Consider the following 24067-nt stretch of genomic DNA (forward strand, 5'->3'; position numbering starts at 1 on the left):
AAAGAGAATCCTTACCGGACTGTTGGCAAAACTCCCCACATCTCTGGGCCAGGGGGACGTCAGCAACATATCTGCACCTCCGACACTCGGGGCCCACCACAAAGATGGTTTCCATTCTGTCACATCCTCTGAGCTAAACTGTCGGCGGGAGCTGGCTCATCCTGGGGCTCGGTACCGCTGACACACGTGACCTGCAGTCCAGAAGTACTCCTGCAAAGATCTTGATGTCCTGCATTAACATACCAGCACACAACTTGAGATCATAGAAACACAGAACGGTTAAAGTTGGAAGGGACCTCAAAGGTCATCCAGTTCCAACCCGCCCTGCCATGGGCAGGGACACCTTCCGCTAGACCAGGCTGCTCAAAGCCCCATCCAACCTGGCCCTGGACATCTTCAGGGTCCATAGCTTCTCTGGACAACCTGTGCCAATGCCTCACCACCCTCACAGTAAAGAATTTCTTCCTAACACCTACCCTAAATCTTCCCTTTTTTAGTGTAAAACCATTACCCCTCGTCCTATTGCTACACTCCCTGATAAACAGTCCCTCTCCACCTTTTCTGTAGGCCCCCTTTAAAGTACTCCAAGACTGCTATAAGCTCTCCCCGGAGCCTTCTCTTCTCCAGGCTGATCAATCCCAGCTCTCTCAGACTGCCTCCAGAGCAGAGGTGCTCCAACCCTCCGATCAGCTTCATTGCCTCCGCTGGAGTCACTCCAGCAGGCCCATGTCCTTCTTATGTTGGGGGCCCCAGAGCTGGAGGCAGCACTCCAGGTGGGGCCTCACCAGAGCAGAGCAGAGGGGCAGGATCACCTCCCTCGGTCTGCTGGCCACACTTCTCTTGGTGCAGCCCAGGATGCGGTCGGCTTTCTGGGCTGCAAGCACTCATTGCTGGCTCACGCTGAGCTTCTCACCAAACAGCACCCCCAGGTCCTCAGGGCTCCTCTCAGTATAAACACTGCCAAGTCTTCTCTTATTTGCAACAGATACAGAGGATCAAATTTAGCAAATCTAGCCTTACCTCTACTGAAACTTTCCTTACAGACAGCTCATTTTCTGTGTTTGGAAACTGTTGTAGAGACCTGTTCTAGCGCAAAGGCTCAAATGCTGCTCAGGGCAAAGAAGCCGTTTAGACAAGCCCCAGTTTTCTTTCCTCACTGCCGCCTTGTTTCCCAGAAGTCAAAGGCTGTGTAAGAAGACTGCATAAGAAAGCCAACTGCAAGTGTCTTTAATATTTTTGTCAGGCATTGTTCTAGGAAGACACTGACTTTTCCTGCTTGCTTTGCTACAGCTTCATTACCTTTAAAGACGATACTTCTCACCCCTGCTACTCCAATACAGCCTCACAGCCCAGCAAAATCATACTGCAGGTAGGAAACCTTCCCCACAGAAAGATGGGCACACTGCAGGAATGAGTTACTGTCAAAGAACAGACTCCAAGACGCACAGAGCACCAGCTGAGAGCAACCTCTGCTTCAACTACACCTAGCTCCACTGTCTACACGAGGAGACCAGCTCCGAAATGATCCCTAGCCCTAAGAACACAGATCAGCCCGAGGGCAATGCTAAGGAAATATCAGCACACAGGGACACCCGGTCATTCGGTTTAAGCTGATGGGGAAAAGGACAGAGGACTAGAAAGAGAAAATACGATGAGAGAAAAGACAGAGGAGCCGAGAGAGAAAGAAAGGTCCAGGGAAAAGGCTGGAGAGATCAAGACAAACAGGGACTCGGGCACTTCTGTCCCCGTCCGTCCACCCTTTCCCCCCTCCCTCCCCCGGAGCTCCAGCCGCCGGCCTGTCCTCGCCTCACGGGCAGGCAGCCCTGGCCCTCCCCTCGGCCGGGCCTCAGCGGGAGCAGAGGCTGCAGTCCCTGACACAACATGGCCGCCGGGAGCCCCGTGCCGGGACTACAGCTCCCGGCACGCCCCGGGGTGCCCCTGCCTGCCCTCTGAGCCCCGCCGGAACCAGGGCCGCCTCCCCGGGGCTGCGCCGGCCCAAGGGGCCCCGCTGGGGCCGTAAGGAGGAGGGCAGAAAGGGAGGGAGCGGCGGAGAGGGGTGGGAAGGGCCAGAGGGACCACGGGGAGAGCAGGGGGGGGCTGGGCCGGGAGCGGAGGGAGGGGAAATGCTGGCGAGGAGCGGGCAGGGCGATTGCCATGACCCGCTCAGGAAAAGGACGGAGGGGCGGGGGGCTCGGATTCGCAAACACCCAGCAACGAGGACTAAGGTGAGACAACTCCCAAGGTCCGTATGCAGACATTCATTAGATTCACACAGTGATTAGGTCTTAAGTAGGTCTACGGTAATTGGTTAGGTATATAGCAAATTATGGCTAGCGGAAAGGTACACGCTGTTACTTGGCAACAGATACATAGCAGTTTATGGCAAGCAGTGGTATCAGCGGTACTTAATAACAGATATACAATGAACTGTGGCGAGTGGTAAGATACGCCTTGCGTTACTTCTTTAAAAGAAAAAGGAAAAAAGAAAGAAAAGAAACAAAGGGATAGAGAAGGAGAGACAAAGAGAGATAAAGAGATCACTGGTCCTGGTTCCAGCGTTGGCTCGGCCAATGCGGGTTGTGCAAGTGCTCCTCTGCATAAAATCTCCCCAGGGAAAATCTTCCCTTCAGGGAAAAATCTTCACTTCCAGGGGCACTTATTTTCCCCTCTGTGTTCGCTGTATCAATATGATCTACCCCACTGTTACAGTGACAGTTTCGTCTCAGGTTTCTTCCCCCTCCCCCCCAACAAGGTGATGTGTAGTATGGTTTGGGTGGGGAGACGAGTGCTATAGTCATATATGTTGCGCGTGATCTCAGTAATCTTCATTAGCATATGCAAGGGTGTCACGTTTAATACGCATTTTGCGGATTACGCGGCAAAGGTCATCATCGGACGTAGCAGCCTTCCAAAGAAACAAACTACACAAATTCCTTGTTGTCTTGTCCTTGCCAACGAAAAGCAGTTCCCTCCTCCAGATTCAGGCGAGTTTCTTTCCCGCCTGAGTAAGCGTGTGTTAGCCTTATCAGTTCTGTGAGCATAAGGCCTGCATTATTCACCCCGACACTATAGCTTCACTTACCTGTGTTTGAGACATTCCTCGGAAAGGCTCAGGGGGCCTCCTCCCCCTCCTGTTCGACTCTCACCTTTGGTTTCGGGGAATTTACAAGTTGTCTCTTACAGGGATAGAGCAGTAAAGAGATGGAGGGGAAGGGGACAGCAGGGGGCAGGAGGAAAACCAGCGACAAGCAGCGGGACAGAGAGTGCAGGAGAAGGGCAGGAAGGAGGACAGAGGGACGGAGAGACACAGGCCGGGCAAGGAAGCGGGACAGAGGGGCAGAGAGACAGAAGAGGCACCAGGAGAGCGGAGTGACAGATAAATGGGATGGGGAACATGAGAGCGGGACAAAGGGGAAAGGGGGAGAGGGGAAAGGGAAGGGAGAGAGAAAGGGAGAGGGAGGGACAGAGGGCAGGGGACAGAGCAAGGCAAGGACGGGAAATGCTCCAGAAAGCCTGAGAAACAGAGGGCTGTGAATCAGGACAAGGAGGCACAGAGGGACAGAACAGCGATGGCCTCCAGGACTTTTCCTCTCTTTAGGCCTGCTGGATAAAGACTCGTCCCTTGAGAGATGGCTCAGGACCAGGCCGGGGCCAGCAGCACTGCCTTCTGCATGCCATGGCGGCGATGGGCAGAGGAACAGGTTGGCAGATCCCGGGGCTGGGTCTGTTTTTTCCCAGTGAAACCCCAGCCGGTGCTGGCCCCACGCTGCAGCCCCCAGGCTGAGGCTTAAGGAGCTATTTCTGCAGGCGCTGCACCCAGCTGGGCCCTGCTGCCGCTTGCCAGCTGCCCTGGGCTGCCCCCCGTTGTCTCCAGCTCTTCTTTCTGCCAGCGCCAGGGGCACTGTGGCGTGGCTTGCCTGCTCCCCACAGCTGTTCTGACCCACGTCCGCAGCTCGTACGTGCTGTCCACATCACACAACTGATTTGGGTGGCAGGTCTCTCTTGCGGCACCCTGGGAAGGGGGGCAAGGCAAGCCCCACCCCTCCCTTCTGATCTTTGTCCCCAGATGACCAGGTGGAGACCTACCGCGTGCTGGCAAGCATCCTGCAGGGAGGTGACAGCTGATGGCAGAGCAACGCTGAGACCCGCCTGACAGCAAAGGTGCCCGCTGGCCGCGGAGCAGACCAGGTGAGCTGGTTCTCTTGGAGGCCACCAAAGAAGCCTTCCTCTGCCCCCAGTTTTGGTGAGATATGGAGCATTGCAGAGTTGTTTCTCAGGCATCCACGCCTGAGGAGTTTCCCCGTGCCCCTGTGAGAGATCCTGCTCTCAGGAAGCACCTCCCCATAGAGCAAACCACCCAGGACATATCCAGCCACCCAGCGCTGGGCAGGGCTGCCCTGAGGGCATGAGGACGGGGCCACCTGCCCGGTGGCTCTGACACAGGAATGATGAGCTGAAGCCCCGTGGTCATGGCTGGCCAGTTCAAAGTCTCTGAGTGCCTCAACCTTTCTCTCTCAGAGTGTTTAACCAAGAGACTTTTTAAGGGTGTGACAGATGATGTGAAGATGGATGTCGGTAGTCTCCTGGTGGCTCTGTCCGGCTTTGAAGTTGTGATGTCTGAGATCTGGGGCCACCTGAAGGCTCTGGCAGAGGTCTCCAGGGCGTTTGTGTTCAAAGTTTTGATATCTTAGGGCAACAATGTGCTAAGGTTACAGAGTGCTTGGGTTACAGGGTGCTAGGGCTATGGGGTTCTGGGGTTATGCGGTGCTACGGTAACAGTTTACAAGGGTTATTATATACTTGTGTTAGGGAGAGAGGTATTGGGTGCTAGGTTCAAGGCTTACAGTGTGCTAGAGTTATGGGGTGGTAGGCTCACGGAATGACAGAGTGTAAGTGGGATAGGATTAAAGCATGCTCTTTTTAGGGATAGGGTCTGGCCTTTTTGCTCCTGGTTTCCCGGGTTGTTTGGGTTTTTTTTTTTGCCTTAGCTTATGTTCCGGATGTTTTCTGGGGAGTCCTATTTGAGGTGGTTTTCTTGTTAGGGTTTGGATAGGGGCATGCTTTCTGAAGTGTCTTCTAGTTGTTTTTTTGCTCCTCTGGTGGTTTGTTTTGCATTTTCTGCCTTGTAACCATCATTTCTGGTCTAATGTGGCTTTCCAGGTCGGCTAGTTTCATTTCTGCTCAGTCCAACTCATTTCTGCTGAGTTTCGGACTGTTTTAGATAGGTGTGGGTTATTTCTGTGAGAAACGCTCCTTATCCACTAACAATGGCTCAGGCAGTGATCGATACGAAGCACATTTTATTTAGACATTCTTGCAGGAACGGGTGTCCTAGCAAGTAGGCACACCTGAGTTCCCGAAGTAACTTCTTTTTATTTCCTATCCCCGGCCAAAATTTCCCTCCCCTGTTTCCCCATTGGCTAGGTACTCCAGGGTTTACAGCCTGTCCGATTTGCCTAAAACTACTTGCATTTGCTCTGCCTCTGTTTACTTCTCCCCATCACCCCTCCTAAACCCCTCACTCCACCTGTTTATTTCTTCCTTTTTTTGGTATTATTGCCCACAGTAGCTGGTCTCAGTTAAACATCCATCCTCCCGTTAAACCACCGGTCCGGCATAGGCTGGTTTCTCCTTTGTCTAAGGGATGAGCATTCTTGCCTGTCTCTTGATCAGCCTGTGTGTTGTTAATCATTCTCTAGCTACATTATTGCAGACTGGCCAAGTTGTTCCTCTGCCAAAACAACGCTGAAGATTTTTCTTACATTTGCAGTCCGTGGAGAACGACTGACAGATGACTCCTGTGCACTTCTGGGGTGTGGGAGGACTTCTGCCCGTAGCTAATGAATGTCAGATGTCTAAGTGTACTTCTGAATTTGTGTAGACTTCCAAATACACGGTCATTTCTCCTGCCTTGGGGAAGAGCCATAGGAAGACTTCAGCCACATGGAAGGACAAGGGTTTCCCCAAGGGTACGTGGCTTTTTGGTTTTTGCTTCTGAGTAAGAAACCTGCAAAGAAGCTGCTATCATTAAGCTTAGTGACATTTTGTAGAGTCCTGGACCGAGTATCGCATGTCTTGAAACATGGCTGAAAAAATGGTAGAGGTTTGTCTGTGTGTTTTGGATTCTTCAGGTTTGAATGTTTGCTCGTGGTGGTAACTTCTTACTGTCCTTAGCTGCTGTCTCAAGGCACAACACGTCCTTAGGGTGAGGTTCATCACCCATGCTAGTGGATGTCAATCCATATTTCAAATAGACTTCTTTAGGGGGCAAATTCCTCTCAGATATGTTCAGTCATCCTTGGTTTTGCCTCTTCACGTAACCATTGTCCCCTTAGCCCCGCCATGTCCTCTTTAACTCACTCTGGGGCCCCTCAACCACCTAAAATATCCCCTTAGACACCCCCCAATGTCCCCTTAGCCCCCCATAGCCCCTCAGCAATGTCCCCTTAGCCCTGCCATGTCCTCTTTATCTCACTCTGTGGCCCCTCATCCCCCCAAGGCCTCACAGTGTCCCCTCAGCTCCCCCATGCCCCTTCGGCCCCCCAAATGTCACATCAGTCCTCGCTGGGTCTCCTCTTAGACGCCCCCAGTGTCCCCTCAGCCCCCCCGTACTCCCCCAAGTATCCTCTGAACCCCATATGTCCCCTTAGACCCCACCAGTGTCCCCTCAGCCACCTCCAATGTCCCCTCAACCCCTCCATGCCCCCTTAGACCCCCTCTGGGTCCCCTTAGACCCCTCAATGTCCCCAAAGCCCTCCCAATATCCCCTCAGCCCCACGGCAGGGATTAGGGCCCCCCCACGCACCCCCAGGAGGTGTTGCGGGGGGCACTCCTAATGACACCCCCCCAAGTAATTAACAGCTGCTTTTAATTAGGGGGACAGAGGATCACGGGAGTTTGGTCAAGCTTGGCGGAGGGGACCCAGGCATCTGGGAGGGGGTGACCCCTGCCCTGTGTTTGGTGACAGCTCTCAGGGGACCCAGGCATCCAGGACCCCCAAGTCCCTCTAGGGTGTCCCCCCACCCCTATAGGTGCCAGAGCCCCTTCCCCACCCCTTTCATGCCCCTTCCCCCATAGGATGCCAGTGGCCCCCTCCCCACCACTTAGGGGTACCCTCTCAAACCCCTGTGGGTGCAACCCTGCCCCCCTTACCCTATAGGATGCCCCCATACCCCATAGAGTGACACCGCTGCCCTATAGGGTGCCAGCCCCACACTCTCATGGGTGTCAGGTCCGCCATCCCATGTCTATAGAGTGCCACCCGCATCCCATAGGGTGCCACCACCCCTCTCCCCACACCCCCATAGGGTGGCCCCCTGCCATGGGTGCCAGCCCCCCCTTCCCCCCACTGTAGGGTGCCACCCCCGCCCCGATAGGTGCCCTCCATTGCGTGTGGGGTGTGCCTCCCCCCCCACCATGGGACTCCCCCCAAGGTGCCCCCATAAGCCCCCTCTCTCCCCCTCCCAGCCCTGCCATCCTGCTCCTGCTGGCCCTCAGCACCTTCAGCCCGCTGTGGCCATGGGTGTCATCCCCCCCTTGCCCACCCAGCCCCATGCAGGCCCTGCGTGCAGGCAGCGTGGTGGTGTCGGTGACCTTCAATGAGAATGGGGATGCCCTGGGGCGCTACGATATCTTATAGTTCTGGGGTGGCAATGGCAGCAGCACCTACTGGGTGGTGGGACAGTGGGTGCAGGGGCTGAGCCTGCGGGTGAGTTCCCCATGGATGCCTGGGTCCCCATGGGTGACCCCTGCTATTGTCTTCTGGGACCCCTCTGTAGTCAACTGGGTCCCATGGGAGCCCCCACATGATCTTATGGGTGCCCCCATGGTCATTTGGGTTCCCATGGGTGTCCCTCCCAACCACGATGTCCTGGTGGGTCCACCCATGGTCATCTGGGTCCCCATGGGTGCCCCTCCATGTTCTCCTGGTGGGTCCCCCCATGGTCAGCTGGGTGCTCTTCCTGGTCATGTGGGTCCTCTGTGGGTGGGGTGGGATGTCCATGGGGGAGTCCTCTCCTGGATGCCTGTGACCCCATAGGTGGTTCCACTGGACCTCCTGGTGGGACTCCATGGTGTCCTGGTGGATTCCCATGGTCATCTGGGTTCCTTGGTGGACGTTCTCCCTCTGGGTCCTTTTGATGGGTGGGGTGGGATGTCCACATAGGGTGAGATGTCCAGAGGGAGTGTTCTCCTCTTGGATGCCTAGGGTGGGCGTCTGCACCCTACCAAAACTCTTCTTGGGCTTGGGGATGAGCCTCACCTACGCCACACTCCTTACCAAGACCAACATGATCTACAGAATCTTCAAGCAGAGTGAGTCATGGAGGGACACAGATGTTCTGGAGGACCCAGGAGACCAGGAGGGGGACAAGAGTCCAGGGAGGAACCCATGAGTTGAGGTTGAGGGCTGTAGTATGGGGTTCCTTACCAAGACCAACCACATCTAATCTGTCTTCAAGGAAGGTGAGTTATGGGGGAAACCAAGAGTTCTGGAGGACACAGGAGATCAAGAAGAACCCAGGAGTCCACGTTGTGGGTGAGGATTTTGGGTTGAGGGCCAGGAGGGATGTAGGATGGAGTTCTGGAGGACCCAGGTGTCCAGGAAGGGGACCCAAGCATGCGACGCTCAAGCAAACCAAGGGAATGGAGGCATATGGGCTGGTTCCTCCACCTCTAGGGAGGAACCTCGATGTCTGGGGGTGGACCCATGTGTCCGAAAAGGAACCCAGGCATCTGGGCACCCCATACTCCTCTCTTGATTGTCCTCCCCCTGCCCCTGGCAAATGGTCGGTGACCCCTCCCCATTTCATCAGCCCCATCTCCCAACTTGTCATCACCTTCGCCTTGAGCGGCCTCTAACTGGTGGCTGCCTCCATTTGGCTCCTCCTTTGTTCTCCTCACTCCCTAATCGACTAGAAGATGGGTTGAACCCCCAACCCTGAAGATGCCCAAGGTGTCCCCAGGTGTGACATAGCCAAAGGTGGCACCTTGGGCTGCTTGGCCTATGCCCTTCTTCTCATGTTGACCTGCACCATCTATGCCATCAAAGCCCAGGGGGTGTCTGAGGCCTTCAGTGAGGCCAAACCCATTGGCTTTGCCATGTACACCACCTGCATCGTCTGGTTGGCCTTCAGCTCCATCTTCTTCACCATCCAGTCAGCCAAGAGGGTGAGGACATTTCGGGGGGGGAATCTTAGGAGATGGAGGAGGTGGGATTTTGGGGATATACAAGAGGTTGGGGAGACCCAGGATGTTGGAAGTGAGTGTCTATGGGGGAAGCCAAGGGGCTTGGAGTGACCCAGGAGATTGGGGAAGTGAGAGGGAGATGAGTGATTGTGGGGGAACTCAAGAGTTTGGGGGGACCCAGGACTCTGGGGACAGGCAGAAGATGGTGGTCTGGGGGGGACTGGGAGTTGGGTGGACCGCGGAGACCAGCTTCAGGGCAGGTAAGACTGCGCTGGGGAAGGGATCTGCAGCAAAAAGAGCTGACAAAAAGCTCTTTCTGGGGCTTTTGTATGCTGGCAAAAGCCCACAGCCTGTGTTGAGTGCTGTCAGCTGGTGGGTGGGCTGCTGAGTGAGCCTGAGTTGTTGCTGAGTTGTTGCTGTTGCTGAGTGGAGACAGCAACACCCCTGGTTGATCAAGCCACCAGGTTATAGGAAGCCTCCAGGAGTGCAGGGACTAGTCCTTGCCCAGGGCGAGCAACCAGTGCTCCCCACAACTGACCATCGAGTCACAAGGTCTCACTCGTGTCTAGAGATCCAGCCGTGTTTGCTACCCGGTCGAAGGCGGCTGTTAAAAAAACTGTGGGCACCCAGACAGGGGCCCCGCGCAAACATATGGGCATCCAGGCCTCTGGCTGCAGAGAGTGCCGGAGCCTGGCACTCGCCATGGAGGGCAGCAGAGACAACACCTGTGCAAGATGTGAACAGGTAAATGATCTGCTCATTCTGGTGGCTGAGCTGGAGGAAGAAGTGGAAAGGTTGAGGAGCATGAGAGAATGCGAGAGGGAGAGTGACTGATGGACCCGCTCCCTGAGAGAAAGGGAACAGGGTGAGGCCCCACACAAGTCAGAGGACCCCCTCTCCTCTCATCACCAGGCAATAGGAGGGGATCACAGAGACGAGGGGGAATGGAAACAGGTCCCTGCTCGGGGAAGCAGGAGAATCCCCTCCCACCTTCCCAGTTACCTTTGCAGAACAGATATGAAGCCCTGCAGGAGGAACTGGCTGTTGGAGAGGAGGATGATACACCCAGGCCAGGAATGTCAGAAAGACCAAGTCGCCATGGACCCAGCATCACAACTGGCTCCAAAAGGAAAAGCAGACGGTGGTGCACCCATTGTGGTGGGTGACTCTCATTGAGGGGGGCGGAGGGGCCAATATGCCGTCCAGACCCACTTCACAGGGAAGTCTGCTGCCTCCCTGGGGCACGGGTCAGGAATGTGTTAGGCAAACTTCCGGCCCTAGTAGACTCCTCTGACTACTACCCCCTCTTAGTATTGCAGGTGGGTAGTGATGAAGTGGGTAGGAGGAGCCCAAAATGGATTAAAAGAGATTTTAGAGCCTTGGGGCGACGGCTTAAGGGGTCAGGAACACCAGTTGTATTCTCCTCTATCCCCTCAGTGGCAATCATGAATGAGGAAATTAACAGGAAGAGGCAACAGGTCAACTCGTGGCTCCGGGACTGGTGTTATCGGCAGGGCTTTGGGTTTTTTGATCACAGGCTGCTATAGGAGTCACCTGACCTGCTGGTGGCAGGTGGAACGCACCTGTCCCAGAAGGGGAAAAGAATTTTGGGGCAGGAGTTAGCAAGGCTCCTTGACAGGGCTTTAAACTAGATATGAGGGGGAAAGGGGAGACAACTGGGCCTGTCAGGAATAAACCCAAGGGAGGCATGCCAGGGCTTGAAGGATGGTGGGCTAGTGAGGACTGTCATGCTGCCATTTCGTTTGAGAGAAGGGATAGAAACTTAGAAATCATGGAAGCACCTGAGAGGGGTCTGGTGGGAAATGGGGCCCACACTCACAAAAAGGTGCTGGAGTCATTAGCACATCTGAAGTGCATCTATACCAATGCATGCAGTATGAGCAACAAACAGGGGGAGCTTGAAGCCATGATGCACCAGGGAAACTATGACATAGTGGCGATCACAGAAACGTGGTGGGATGCCTCACATGACTGGAGTGCCACAATCGATGGCTACAAGCTCTTCAGGAGGGACAGACAGGAAAGGAGAGATGGAGGAGTGGCCCTGTATATTAGAGAATGCTACGAGAGCACAGAAATTGAGTATAGCGATGACAGGGTGGAGAGTGTTTGGATTAGGTTAAGGGCTGATAAAGCTGCTATTGCTGTGGGAGTCTGCTATAGACCTCCCAACCAAAGCAGTGAGGCGGATGAAGCTTTCTATAAGCAGCTGGGGGAAATCTCGTGATCACTTGCCGTTGTTCTTGTGGGGGACTTCAGTCTCCTGGCTATCTGCTGGGAATACAACACAGCTGAGAGGGAACAATCCAGGAGGCTCCTGGAATGTGTGGAGGATAACTTCCTCACACAGCTGGTAAGTGAGCTGACCAGGGAAGGTGCCCTCCTGGACCTGCTTTTTGTGAACAGGGAAGAACTTGTAGGGGAAGTAAAGGTTGGTGGCCGTCTAGGGCACAGTGATCATGAGATGATCAAATTTCTGATCCTTGGGGAAACAAAGAGAGGGGTTAGTAAAACTGCTGTGTTAGACTTCCGGAGGGCAAACTTTGACCTGTTCAGAAGACTGCTGGACAAAATGCCTTGGGAGGCTGCCCTGAAGGATATAGGAGCCCAGGAAGGCTGGACATACTTCAAGAGAGAAGTCTGAAAGGCACAGGAGGAGGCTGTCCCTGTGTGCCAAAAAACAAGTAGGCGGGGAAGGAGACCGTCCTGGCTAAATGGGGACCTTTGGTTGGACCTCAAGAACAAAAGGAGAGTCTATGACCTCTGGAAGAGGGGGCAGGTCTCTCATGAAGACTATAAGGATATAGCAAAGCTCTGCAGGGAGAAAATTAGGAGAGCCAAAGCGCAGCTCGAGCTCAACCTAGCTACAGCTGTTAAGGATGACAAAAAATGTTTCTATAAATTCATTAACAACAAAGGGAGGATTAGGGAAAATCTCCCTCCCTTACTGGATGCAGAGGGAAACATAGTCCCAAAGGATGAGGAAAAGGCTGAGGTGCTCAATGCCTACTTTGCCTCAGTCTTTAGCAGTGGAATGAGCTGTTCCCTGGGCACCCAGCCTCGTGAGCTGGGAGACAGGGAGGGGAAGCTGAATGAGGTCATCGCGATGAAAGAGGAAGTGATCTACGACCTGCTACGCCGCTTGGATGCGCACAAGTCTATGGGACCGGATGGGTTACATCCGAGAGTGCTGAAAGAGTTGGCAGCCGTGCTCACCAAGCCACTTTCCATGATCTACCTGAAGTCATGGCTAACTGGGGAGGTCCCAATGGACTGGAGGGTAGTAAATGTAGCGCCCATCTACAAAAAAGGCAGAAAGGAGGATCCGGGAAACTATAGGCCTGTCAGTCTGACCTCGGTAGCAGGGGAGGTCATGGAGCAGATCATCTTGAGTGCCATTACAACTCATATAATGGACAACCAGGGGATCAGGCACAGTCAGCCTGGGTTTATGAACGGTAGGTCCTGCCTGACGAACCTGATCTCCTTCTATGACAAGATGACCCGATTATTGGATGAGGGAAAGGCTGTGGACATTGTCTACCTAGACTTTCAAAAAGCATTTGATACTGTCCCCCATAGAATTCTCATGGAAAAACTGGTGGCTCATGGCCTGGAAGAGCATACGATCTGCTGGATCAAGCACTGGCTGGATGGGCGGTCCCAAAGAGTGGTGTTCAATGGAGTTAAATCCAGCTGGCGGCCGGTCACAAGTGGTGTTCCTCAGGGCTCAGTGTTGGGACTGTTTCTGTTCAACATCTTTATTGATGACCTTGATAAGGACATAGAGTGTATCATCAGCAAGTTTGCAGATGACAGGAAGCTAAGCGGGAGTGTAGATCTACATGAGGATAGGGAGGCTCTACAGAGAGACTTGGATAGATTGGACCCATGGGCCAATGCTAACGGTATGAGCTTCAACAAGGCCAAGTGCCGGGTCCTGCACTTGGGCCACAACAACCCCATGCATCGCTACAGGCTTGGGGAAGTGTGGCTGGAGAGCTGCCTGGCAGAAAAGGACCTGGGGGTTCTAATTGACAAGCGCCTGAACATGAGCCAGCAGTGTGCCCAGGTGGCCAAGAGGGCCAATGGCATCCTGGCTTGTATTAGAACTAGTGTGACCAGCAGAAGGAGGGAGGTGATTGTCCCCCTGTACTCAGCACTGGTGAGGCCACACCTGGAGTATTGTGTCCAGTTCTGGGCACCTCAATACGAGAGAGATATCGAGGTGCTGGAGCGAGGGCAGAGGAGGGCAACGAAGCTGGTGAAGGGCCTGGAGAATAAATCTGATGAGGAGCGATTGAAGGAACTGGGACTGTTTAGTTTGAGGAAGAGGAGGCTGAGGGGAGACCTCATCACTCTCTACAACTACTTGAAAGGACATTGTCGAGAGGTTGGTGCTGGTCTCTTCTCACAGGTAATTAGTGATAGAACAAGAGGGAATGGCATCAAGCTGCAGCAGGGTAGGTTTAGGCTGGACATAAGAAAAAAATTCTTCCCAGAAAGAGTAGTCAGACACTGGAATAGGCTGCCCAGGAAGGTGGTGGAGTTACCATCCCCGAATGTGTTTAAGACTCGTTTAGATGTGGTGTTAAGGGATATGGTGTAAGGGAGAACTTTGTAGAGTGGAGTTGATGGTTGGACTCGATGATCCCAAGGGTCTTTTCCAACCTAAATGATTCTATGATTCTATTCTATGACCCGGGGGTTTGGCAGGGACACAGGTGTTCCAGGAGTCGGGTTTTGGGGGGACGCAGGGGGTTGGGGACAGGGGTGTTTGGGGGGACTGAGGTGTTCAGGGGGGACTCAGGAGGTTTGGGAGGACCGAGGAGATCGGTGAGTTGGATTGTGGCCCCTCAAGCACCATCCCCCACCCATCCCCATGCCGTACACCCCACCTCTGCCCCCGCGCCCCCCCCAATCTTCCAGCCCCCCACAAACCCTCATGCAAGGCCTCGTGTGAATCTTCGTGTGAATCTCTGTGCGAGCCCTCGTGCAAGCCCCCTCGTGCACTGCCCCACCCCCCGAGTCCAACCCTCGACCCCTCCCCAAAACCCCAACCACCCCCAGGGACCCTTGTGTGAATCCTTGTGGAAACCCTCGTGTGAATCCTCCTTCCGGACCCCTGCACACACACCCCCCCAGCACTCCCCCTCCCTCCAAATCCCCCCTCAACCCCCTCCTTCATCCCCCAAATCACCGCTCCCCCCCAGCCCCCTACAACAAGCCCTCGTGGAAATCCTTGTTGAAGGCCTCGTGCAAAAATGCCTTGCGCGACATCCATTCCCTTCCCCACCCCCAAATACCCCCTCAAACCTGTCCCCCACCCCCCAATCCCCCCACGAATCCTTGTGCAAGGCCTCGGTGCGAATCCTCCTGCCAGCCCCCTCCTGTACCACCCCCCCAAATCCCCCCTCGACCCCTTTCCCAAGACCTCTAACCCCCAGCCCTGCAGGATCCCTCGTGCGAGCCCTTGCGCAAATACTACCGCGAGCCCCCTCGTGCGCCACCGCCCCCTCCCTCACCTCCCAAATCTCTCTCCCCTCCCCCACCCCCACCCTTCCCCACTCCCTTATGAACCCTTTTGTGAACCCTCCTGCAAACTCCTGTGCAAACTTGTGGGAACGCTCAGGTACCATCATCCACCCCTCCCCCACCTCCAAATCTCTGCCAGCCCCTCCCCCACCTTCCAACCCCTCCCAACCCCCCTGCAAACCCTTGTGACAGCCCCCACCCCGCCCACCTCCCTCTCCCCTCCCCCCAACAGCCCCTCCCCCGCTTCCCTACTTCCCCTCTCCCAACCCCCGCAGCCCCCTGTGAACCCTTGTGCGAATCAGCATGCAAGGCCTCGTGCAAACCCCCTCCCCCCTTCCCAAATCCCCCCTCAACCCCGTCCCCCACATCCTCCAACACCCCCCGCTCTCCCTAACACAAGCCCTTGGGGAACTTGTCCTTCAAACCCTCGGGCAAAACCCCCCTGCACGACATCCACCGCCTCCCCCGCCCCCAAATGCCCCCTCACGCCCCTACCCACCACCCCAGCCCTCCCTGTCAAACCTCATGCAAACCCTCGCGCAAGCCTCCTCCTTCGCCACCCCCTATATCCCCCTTGAACCCCCCCTTCACCCTCCAAATTGCCCTCAAACCCCTCCCCCACGCCCCTTCCCCCTACAGCACCCCATGAACTGTCGTGTGAACCCTCGTGCAGGGCCCCGTGCGAATCCTTGTGCAAAGCCTCGTTCCAGCCCCCTCATGCGCCACCACCCACCTCCTGCCCCCCCCTCCCAAAACACCTCCCGTGAACCCTCGTGTGAGGCCTCGTGCAAAATCCCAACCTCACTGTGAGCCCTCGTGCAAGGTCTTGTGTGAGCCCCCTCCTGCCCCACCCCCCCCACCTACACCCAACACACCCCAAATCCCCCCCCACTACCCACAACACCCCCAGACCCCTACGAACACTCATGCAAACCCTCATGCAAAGTCCCCTTGTGTGACATCTACCTCCACTCCCCCAGCCCCTAAACCCCACCTCAGCCCCCTCCCCACACCCCAGTCTTCCACCCCCCACAAGCCCTCGTGCGAACGCTCACATACCATCATCCGCCCCCTCCCACACCCCCCAAATTCCCCCTCAAATCCCACCCCCCAAGCCCCCCCGACCCCTGTAAGCCCTTGTGCAAACACTCGTGTGAGCCCCCTCCCCTACCCCCCGACACCCCCAGCTCCCGGTGAACCCTGGTGCGAGGCCTCGTGCGAATCCTCCTGCAAAACCCCCCTCATGGGCCACCGTCCATCCCACTCCCCCCTCCCCCACGCCCTAAGTCCCCCCTCAACCCCCTCCCCAGCCCCTACAAACCCTCGTGCAAATCTTTGGGCGAGCCCCCTCCTGCCTCACCCCCAGCTCCCACACCCCTCCCCCACCCCCAAATCCACCCCACCCTGCCCCAATCCCCTCTAAGCCCCTCCCCCAACCCCCCCAGTCCCCTAGGAACTGCCATGTGAATCCTTGTGCGAGGCCTCGAGCAGAATCCCAATCCCACGCCACCAGTCCTGCTACGAACCCTAGTGCAGGGTCTTGTGTGAGCCCCCCCCGTACCCCACGTCCTACCCCTCCCACCCCAAATCTCCCCTTCCACCCTCTCCCCCACCCTTGAAACACCCCCAGCCCTACAAACCCTACAAACTCTTGTGCGAGTCCATGTGCAAAATACCCTAAATGCCACCATCCCCCCTCCCCAGCCTCTGAACCCCCCCAAACCCTTGTGCAAACCCACCACCCACACCCCCCACATTCCATCCAAAAACCTCCCCCAGCCCCCTACAAACCCTCGTGAAAATCCTCCTGCGACCCCCTCATGTGCCAACCCCCAACCTCTCCCCCCACCCCCGAATCCACCGTGAACCCCCTGCCCCACCCCTTCAAACTCCTTACAAAGCCTCGTACAAATCCTCGTGCAAACGCTCATCTACCATCATCCACCCCCTCCCCGACCCCCCAAAATCCCCCTCAAATCCCTCCCTCACCCCCTCAACCCCCCCAGCCCCCTATGAACTCTTGTGCAAACACTCGTGTGAGACCCCACCCCTACCCCCCAATCTTCCAGCTCCCCACAAAACTTTGTGCAAACCCTCGTGCAAACCCGTGTGCAAACGCTCCTGGGAATGCTCCCCCAGCCTCTCAACCCGCCCAAACCTTCGTGTGAACTCACCACCCCCCTCACACGTGTCCCCCCTCAAGCCCCTCCCCCACCCTCTACAAACACTTGTGTGAATCCTGCAAGGGCTTGTGTGAATCCTCATGCGAGCCCCCCTCACGCACTTCCCCCCCCTACTCACCCCCACCCCCTGCCCCCTCCCAACCCCCCAAACCCCTCCCCCACCCCATCAAGTGCCCCCTCAGCCCCCGACGCACCCTCGTGCAAACCTTTGTGCAATACCCACCACGCATCAATGCCCACTCCACCCTGTGCCCCTGATCCCCCGCCACCCACCTCCCCCGCCCCCTCATTTCCCCCCAGCCCCTGAAGAGCCCTCGAACAAACCCTGGTGTGAGGCCTTGGGCAAATCCTCGTGCCAAGTCCTGGGGTAAGAAAGGCAGGTATTGCTTTTGCAGAGGAGAAAAGCCGTTGCCATCAGAGGTGACACAATAAGGGAATGACTAAGACAAACAGGCTCCAGCAAAGGCTTGTAGAACATCTCTTATCACACAGACAAAAGGACAAACTGATTTCTACTTGATAAGTGTCTAGAAGGGGAGTCAAACATTTAACCAGGGCTAATGACATTGAGCAATCTTTTACCAAAAAGGAAAGAAATAAACTAGTCAGATAATCCCTTTGGGTGTAGCATAGAGGGAAGTAAACAGAGGCAGGACACCGGGGAAGAATTTTAGGCGCCTCGGGCAGACTGTGAACCCTGGAGTACCCAACCAATGGGAAACAGGGGAGGGAAAAATTTGGCCGGGATTAGGGAATAAAAAGGTGTGTTTCAAGAACTGGAAGTGTGCCTACTTGCTAGGTCACCCGCTCTTGCAAGAACGTGGATAAAAATGTGCTTCACAGAGGATTCTGCCTGAGCCTATTTCATTCGGACCGGAACTTGTTTCTCACAATTTGGTGGCTCGTTCGGGAGCCGAAGTCATCTTCTTGGGAGTCCCTGTCGCCGAAGGACGGGAAGACGTGTCCTGTTGATTTCAAGGGTCTCGTGGATCGTTGGCAGGGATTCCGGGAGGAATCGACTAAGATCTCGAGACCCAGTTGGACAGCAGACTCTGTGAAGCACAGGGGGAGAAGGGATAGGTGCAGTAGGCACAGAGAGTACGACCAGGCAACTCCGTGCACGGACCAAGGTAAGGAAAATTGGACTGTTAAAGTATTGCCTTGGTGGTCGGGACATTCTAAGAGACTCGTGTGCGAGTGACTGAGACGTACTGCGGTACGAAGCGAGTGTGGAGTCCGGATCCGCGGTTCTGTAGTCCCGCGAGGGGTGCAGCTGGAGAAGGACGAAGCGAAAGGAAGGGGTGTAAGGAAAGTCTGTGTTCAGAATGGGAAATAAGGATTCTAGGCCTAGGGATGAAAAAGGGGAGAATAAGAAAGACCCCGGGAACTTTCCCCCAGACAGTCCTTTAGGGGAGAATGTTGAGGTTTTGGAATGATTCTTCTTGTACAAGGGATAAAGATAAAAAGAAAATGATTTGTTTTGTTCGGACCGCATCCCGGTGGGGCCGGGGGCAGCTGGAGGGGCCGTGGACATTCTGGGAAGGGTCTCAGGGGTGTCCTAGGGGTCCTGTGTCTGTCTTAGAGGATCCCAGAGGTGTCCCAGGGGGGACATGTTTGCATTTGCATTTGCATTTGAATTTGTTTGGACCAAAGAACCCACAAGATCTCCTAGTGTATTTTGGCCCAAATTTGGATCTGATGAAGACTGGGTCTGTCAGACTTTAAACATGTATGCGAATAATAAGGAATAATAAGGAATTGGAAGAAGGTGAATATGCTTTTTGCTGGGTCAAGATGCATAGATTCAGGATTCGGGGACGCCCAAATCCATTTTATATGTTCCCAGCCCAGACTGTCGGTGATGTTTCAATCGACAAAGAAATTGAATCCCCAAAGTGGGACCCCTTAGACTGTTACTTGGGGGCGAGGAAGAGGGGTGAATAACGGGACGAGGACTGCCCCAGCCACTCCTACCAGCAGCTCGGGGTTCACCGGTAGGGTGTTATCATTGTGGGATTTACAGAATCCCCTAATTTGTTTGGCAAGTGTTAGAACAAGTGCTTGGACAATTCAGCCCTCCATTGGGAGTAGCCCTGCTTCAGTGTGTGGATGATTACTGGTATCTGGGGAGGAAGAAGGCAGGGTAAAAGAAGCCACGAATGAGTTACTGAACTTTTTGGGACAGTAAGGTTTGATGGTCTCAAAAAAGAAAAAATAATAAAAAAATTGCAATACGTGGAAACAGAAGTGAAGTACTTGGGACATCTAGTCAGTGAAGGGAGTCGAAAAAAATAAATCCTATAAATCCTGAGAGGATCAAAGGAATAGTAGACTTACCTCTGCCAAAGACCAAGAGGGAACTGAGAAAATTTTTGGGGCTGACTGGGTACTGTGGACTGTGGATAGAGGGGTGTGCTCAAAAGACTAAAGGACTATATTCCAAACTGTTAGCTGAAGAACCAAATGTATTGGTTTGGACAGAAGAGGAGGATTTAGTGTAAGATTTAAAACAGCCTAATCAGAGCTCCAGTTTTAGCCTTACCTTCTTTGGAGAAATCTTTTCAACTATTTGTTAACTGTAGACAAAGGGGCTGCGTTAGGAACTCAAGAGTGGGGGGGGATAAGCGGCAGCCAGTGGCCTATTTATCTAAACTCTTAGATCTGGTCTCCGGAGGGTGGCCAGGGGAATGATAGAAGGTAGCACCCCTCACCAAGGAAAAACCATTTTAGCCCAAACCACGGGAAAATGGCTAACCAATTCAAGAATACTGAAGTATGAAGGAATTTTAGTTGAAAAGGATGATTTGATTTTAACTACCAGCCCTTGCCTTAACCCTGCTAGCTTTTTGTGAAAAAAAAAAAATATATATATAGAGAGAGAGAGAGGCAAAGGATGAAGAACTTACACACGAATGCTTAGATGTAAATTGAGTACCAGACTAAGATTTGACCTGACTTAAGGGAAGAACCCCTATCTGGGGGTCTTCCATTTGTTCGTAGACGGTTCTTCAAGAGTGATAGAAGGAAAGAGGTGTCATGGACATGCGGTGGTAAATGGAGTGAGTCAACTGTGGAATTTGGATAATGAGGTGAAGTCTCTGTGCTCAAAGAGCAATTCAGACTGGCTTTGCTATCTCTTGTGCAGCCCAGGGGAGTGAAGACTTGTCTGGCTCTCACAGGATACATAAATGACGGGGTAGTCTTGGGGAGCCAGGACAGCCCTGCATTTCGTCAGCAGAGACAGTAAAATCAAGATAACAGAGACCTTGTGTAGCTCTCTGTTTCCTTGAGAGGCTGCCATGTCTGGTAATTGACCTTTGCCTCCGTACCTGTGAAATGCATATTAAAGTTGACACCCCTGTATATGCTAATGAAGATTTTAGAGATCATGCTAAACATATATGGCTATAGCACTCATCTCTCCACCCAAATCATACTACACGTCACCTAGGGGAGGGAAACCTTGTAATTTTGGGGATAAAAGGATGGAGAAAATGACTGTTAAATTGGGAGAGAAGAAACTTGATACCTGACGGACCAGTCCATGGGCTGTGTTCTCTCCCTCCACCCCAGGCAGGGACGCCTTTCTGGGTAAGCGCTGCGCCTTTCACCCTCTGGGGAATGTTACCCCGGGTTGTTGTACTATCATTATTTTTGCTAGCAATATTAACCTTAAGTAATTAACGCTATTGTAGTTAGCGAATTTATCAACGGCAATCTCGAATCTGTTCTGTTGCTCTCAATAAAATAACTAATTTTGATGATTTGTGAATCTGATTCAGTGAAAGTCCTTTGGTGGGACTCTGATAGTAAATCAGTGAAAGTCCTGGGACTCTGACAGACAAGTATCGAAACTACAGCCCTTTTAACGTGACACCAACAAGTAAAAGCATCTGAAAAATTACCTAGTGCGTGGTCCGCTCAAACATGTGAGATGTATACCTTAAACCAGGCACTTAAATTAACTGGAGAAAGGGGAAGGAACGATATATACAGACTCTTGTTACGCCCTTGGGGTAGTGCATACCTTTGGTAAAATTTGGGAAGAACAAGGACTAATAAACAGCAAAGGGAAAGAGCTTTTACACGAAGAACGTAGAAAGCAGGTGTTAGCTAATATATTAATACCAAGTGAAACAGCAGTTGTACATGTTAAAGGTCACCAGAGAGGCAATTCAATTACCGCAAGGGGAAACAGATTAGTGGACAAGGTGGCAAAAGAGGCGGCCTTGGGGCAGGAGAAGCAATGACAGAAGCAGGGGCAGTGGAGAAATATGGTAAATGGATTCTGCCTGATGGAAGGGAAATGGTCAACCAACAATGAGAGAAATAGTGACGGTGCTACAACAGGGAAGCCATTGGGGAACACAAGCAATGTGCGAATAGTTTTGTGGAAGTACAGATGCTTTGGCATATAGACAATGGCCAAACAAATTTGTGAGGGATGTATTATTTGTAAGAAAGCAAACAAGGAAGCCTTGAGAAAGCAGTCTTCAGGAGGAGGAGAGCCCGGCTTGAGACCGTTCCAAAGTATACAGGTAGACTTCACTGAACTGCCACCAACAGGCAGGCGAAAAGGTCTTTTAGTCCTGGTGGAGCATCTTACTGGATGGGTGGAAGCCTACCCCTTGGCGTCAGCTACTGCAGCAGGGGTAATTAAGATAATACTAGAACAAATTCTTCCCAGATACGGGTTAGTGGAGAATATAAACTCAGATCAGGGCAGTCATTTTACTTCTAAAATCCTTCAAGGAATTGCGGAAAGTTTAGGGATAGCGTGGGAATTTCATACCCCCTGGCATCCCCCATCATCAGGAAAAGTTGAGGACAAACCAGACCATTAAGAGACCATTGTCGAAACTGATTTTAGAAACCAAATTACCATGGACTAAATGTTTACCAATAGCATTGTTGAGGGTCCAGACTTCTAGAAAAGATACAGGTCTCTCGCCCTGTGAGATGCTTTTTGAACTACCTTATATGGGTAACAGAGAAGAACTGTATACTGGGGTTGTCGTCTTCTTTCTCTCTCCTCAGAAATAAAGGACTTCTTGCCCAAACACCACCATTGGAATTTGCAGTCCATGCCTTTCGACCGGGAGATTGGGTCTTGATCCAATCCTGGAAGGAAACCAAGCTCCAACCAGAATGGGAAGGCCCGTTCCAAGTGTTACTGACCACTGGGACTGAAGTGAGGACGGCCAACAGGGGTTGGACTCACTACGCTCGGCTAAAAGGACCAGTTGAACCCCCGCCAACAGATCCGGTAGAACAGTGGACTGTACATTCTACTGACAGCCCGCTGCGAGTAACCCTAAAGAGACAATAAGCCATGGGTTGGGGCAGGATGATCCAGTCGGGAGATATAAATCTGTGTACGGCATGAATTTTAAGAAGCATTTTGTGATGATGCTAGTCATAGGGGCGGTGTTGTGTTTCCCACTAGGAAGCTGGAGTGTACACCCAGATCACCTACGGAGTATACATCCACATACTCCACAGACCATACGCTTTGATGCCTGACAAGTACTGGAGTGTGGGGATCTAGAGGCCCAAAGATAGTGGAGTGGCGAAAACAAGTACCCGTGCCCAGAAATGTGGAGGGTCGCAGAGAGATATCCTGAGCCTGCACTTTGTGAACAATGGAGTGGAGTGTGGTGGACCACCCAAATTGGAGGGTGGACCGTGGATGACGGGTGGATCAAGTGACCTAATATATGGAATAGGAGCAGATGTGTCTGGAAGGGATTCAAGGGGAAGATTTAGAATAGACGTACTGGAAAATAGCAGTTAAGCAGAAGGGACAACTATGACTACTAAACTCCCAGTAATACAACAGTGGGAACCACCGAATGATCCAGCTTTGGTAACGGTTGCTGAGATTAAAGGTCTTAGACAAACATTTGAGATTGAAAGAGGGTACGGTGAGACGAGTGCTTGGGTAAAATATACTGTTAATAGGGTGTAATATACTGTTAATAGTTTCAACCAAAGCAATTGGTCTGCTTGTGCCTCAGAAAGGCCCCCAGCACAGATCGTCCCTTTTCCCTTAGGGTGGACGAAAGATTCCGTAGGGATGTGGAGTATGATAGCATTATACCAAGAAAAGACCGCCTGGGGAAATGAGACTTGTCATTCACTTTCCTTACTGTTTCCTGCCTTGGAGTCTAGAGACGTTAAATTTTCCACAGCAATTGGGAACCGTCCAGCGTGCCTCTCACGGCAGGGCGTGAATGCTGCCAAACCTGGGGGGGATTTACCCTGTGCACTGAAACTCTGAATGTGACCAAGGATGTGAAAGGAAACGGCTCAGCGTTACGAGTGCCTCGGGCGGATCTCTGGTGGTATTGTGGAGGGAGGACTTTGCGATCTGTGTTGCCGGCTAACTGGAAAGGTACATGTGGAATGGTACAATTGGCAATACCATTCACCCTAGCATTTGAAAAAGGAACAGGATCCCTGAGCTCAGGCAATAGAGTAAAAAGAAGTTGAGGTGTATCCCTTGATGAACGGATCTAGTTAGAGAGAGATCCCACTGGAGTCCCTAGAGGGGTCCCAGATGAACACAAAGCAAGGAATCAGATAGGAGCAGGATTCAAGTCTGTCCTTTTCTGGTGGGTAACTATAAACAGAAATGTTGATTGGATAAATTATACTTCACTATAACCAACAGAAGTTTATTAATTATACCAGAGATACATTAAAAGGGAATAGCGGAACAATTGGATGCAACCAGCCGAATGGCATGGGAAAATAGGATCGCCCTGGACATGGTCTTAGCGGGGAAGGGAGGGGTGTGTGTAATGTTAGGGAATCGGCGCTGTACCTTCATCCCAAACAATCCAGCTCCAGACGGTACTATAACTAAAGCCCTTCCAGGGCTCACCAGTCTAGCTGATGAGTTAGCTGAGAACTCTGGAATAGACACCTCACCGACAGGTTGGCTGGATTCCTGGTTTGGGAAATGTAAAGTTACGGTGGTATCAATATTGACTTCTCTTATAATAGTAGCAGGAGTTTTAGCGGCTGTAGGATGCTGTATCATTCCCTGTGTGCGAGGATTAGTTCAGTGATTGATTGAAACTGCCCTAACGAAACGAATGGAAGTAGACCCTCCCCCATAGCCGGGAAAAATGCTTCAT

Source organism: Larus michahellis, chromosome 18 (genome assembly GCF_964199755.1).
Source record: "Larus michahellis chromosome 18, bLarMic1.1, whole genome shotgun sequence".
Lineage (NCBI taxonomy): Eukaryota > Metazoa > Chordata > Aves > Charadriiformes > Laridae > Larus > Larus michahellis.